At 30.8% G+C, this 2,118-nt stretch overlaps 1 long non-coding RNA gene across 1 annotated transcript; it reads right to left on the reverse strand.

The window, feature by feature from the left end:
- Positions 1 to 1,062: 1,062 nt before the first annotated feature.
- On the reverse strand, positions 1,063 to 1,930 carry LOC111397358. The gene is made up of 2 exons (XR_002703232.1): positions 1,757 to 1,930; positions 1,063 to 1,439 (listed from the first exon to the last, which is right to left on the reverse strand). It is a non-coding gene; the product is annotated as an uncharacterized LOC111397358 (long non-coding RNA).
- Between the last annotated feature and the right edge of the window lie 188 nt (positions 1,931 to 2,118).

Below are 2,118 nucleotides of genomic sequence, written 5' to 3' on the forward strand. Positions count from 1 at the left end.
AAAAATTTTCTTTTAAAATTTAAAATTTTATTTTTTCAAAATTAAATATTTTCTAGTATTTTAGAATTTACTTTTTCAAAGGTTTTTTCTAGAATTTTTGAATTTAATTTTGTAGAAATTTATATTTTTATTTTTAAAATATTACTTAAATGCTTAATTTCAATGTTTAATACTCTATTTTCAAAATGCATTTTTTTAAAAATATCAGAACAAACAAATTTTGTGTGTTTCAAAATTGAAAACAACTAATCAAACGTCTCCTTAAGATCTTATTTGATGTTAGTTCTTAAATGTAATAATTGTGTAAATAATAAGCGAATAATAAATTGTATTTTTCTACAAAATGTATAAGTAAGATGTATATTTATCTAACTTAAATTAGAATTTAATACATGTCAAACTTAATAAAGATCTTCAATCTTAATCTAAAATGTGCAAATATGTTCTTTACCTTTATTGGAGTACTCAAATACTTCTTAGTTGAAAAATTTCTCCATTTACTTCCAAATTTAACTTATCATATAATTAGAATTAAAGTGTAAATATTCCCCATTCGAATTCAAGAATTAACAATGGTGGCAGCGGGTCATGTATTCGATATTAGATCAAAATCCAAATTTGGCAATAGGGGATTGACATTGATACGTTGACAGCCTTCATTGTGATTGACCATTGCCATTGCTATAACTACCACCACATGAACATGTAATCTAATTGCTTGATTTGATTTTCTTATATGAATTTTGTGGTTTGCGTTTGGATATGGTGGTGATCATGGCACAATAATAGTGCAGATGATAATGATGGTGACGAATGTTACAAATCTACTAGTGGAGGTGGTGATTTAGGGCTTTATAGTTGGCGATTTATCATGATGGCAAACGAGATGATGGTGTGTATGCTTGGTTTCGAGTGTGGTGATGGTCAATTAGATGTGCTAAGATTTTATAAGTGGTGGTTTTTATTAGCTAAGAAAAGTAGAATTGGTTGCTTTTCCATTTATTGAGTTTAATTTGAAATAGAACAAAAACAAAAACAAAACAAAACCACCAAAACCCAAAATTAAAAAGGTACAAAAATCTTATAATTTTTGTTTCAAGAGAAAGAAAATATTATAACTTCTTGACACAATATCTATATTTCATACTGGACTTTGAGATTATTTTTTATTTTTTATTTTTTTCCCACCCTTTCTTCAAATCATTGATCTAAGGATACAACCCCCGTCCCGGGTTGGGGACAGGATTGAAGACAGAGACGCCACATGACTGACAAACGCCCCTCCAATAGGGGGCGCCTGTCCCCCAAGCCGGGACAGGAAGCAGATTCCTTGATCTAATAAAGCTTCGGGGGGCGCCTGTCCTTAAGCTGGGACAAGGAGCAGATTTCTTGATCTAATAAAGCTTCGCCGCTTTGGGAGTTAGACAACATATCACCTACTAAAAATTACTCAAAATTAATTTGAGAAATCCACGAAAATCAGTTTAAAAATATAGCTTTTAAAACCTAATAATTAAATAATATTCTCAGCCATCCAAAGCAACCCCGCATGAATAAATTTGACTACAGTGAAGCCAAAAATAGGATAGTTGAGATTGATCTCTTTTGCTTCATGGTTACGAATTGTTTGGGCACATATAAGTCCCATCAACAAGACATTGAAGCTTTAAATTCTTTGCACAAACAAAATTAAAATAAGAAAAGTAAAAGAGTCTAACTCACACACACTGTGCACATAAATATACTTCTTATTTACCTTCGTTTGACATATCAGAAGAGTCTCGCATGTTTCAGAACATTAAGATAATGTGAAGAAATCTGAATTCACCACTGAATGAAAAGAGAATTTCCATGGAAGAAATCCCACACGTATATGGTCGGGAATAACGGAAAGGGCCGAATTTGTTGGACAAATGGAAAGGAAAGAGCCATTCAAATGATGAAATATCTTTAAGTGATTGATAACTTTAATATATTTCGAGATTTTCAAACTTTAACTTTTGATGCATCCAATTATTTCAAGACACTTAGATCCCATGTTTATCTTTTGAATTGATACATCGTGTTTTTGTTTACTCTTTGATTCTATTTTTTGGTAAGGGGTCCAAATCTTTGATA

The sequence above is a fragment of the Olea europaea genome, chromosome 1, assembly GCF_002742605.1.
Source record: "Olea europaea var. sylvestris chromosome 1, O_europaea_v1, whole genome shotgun sequence".
In the NCBI taxonomy this organism is placed as follows: Eukaryota; Viridiplantae; Streptophyta; class Magnoliopsida; order Lamiales; family Oleaceae; genus Olea; species Olea europaea.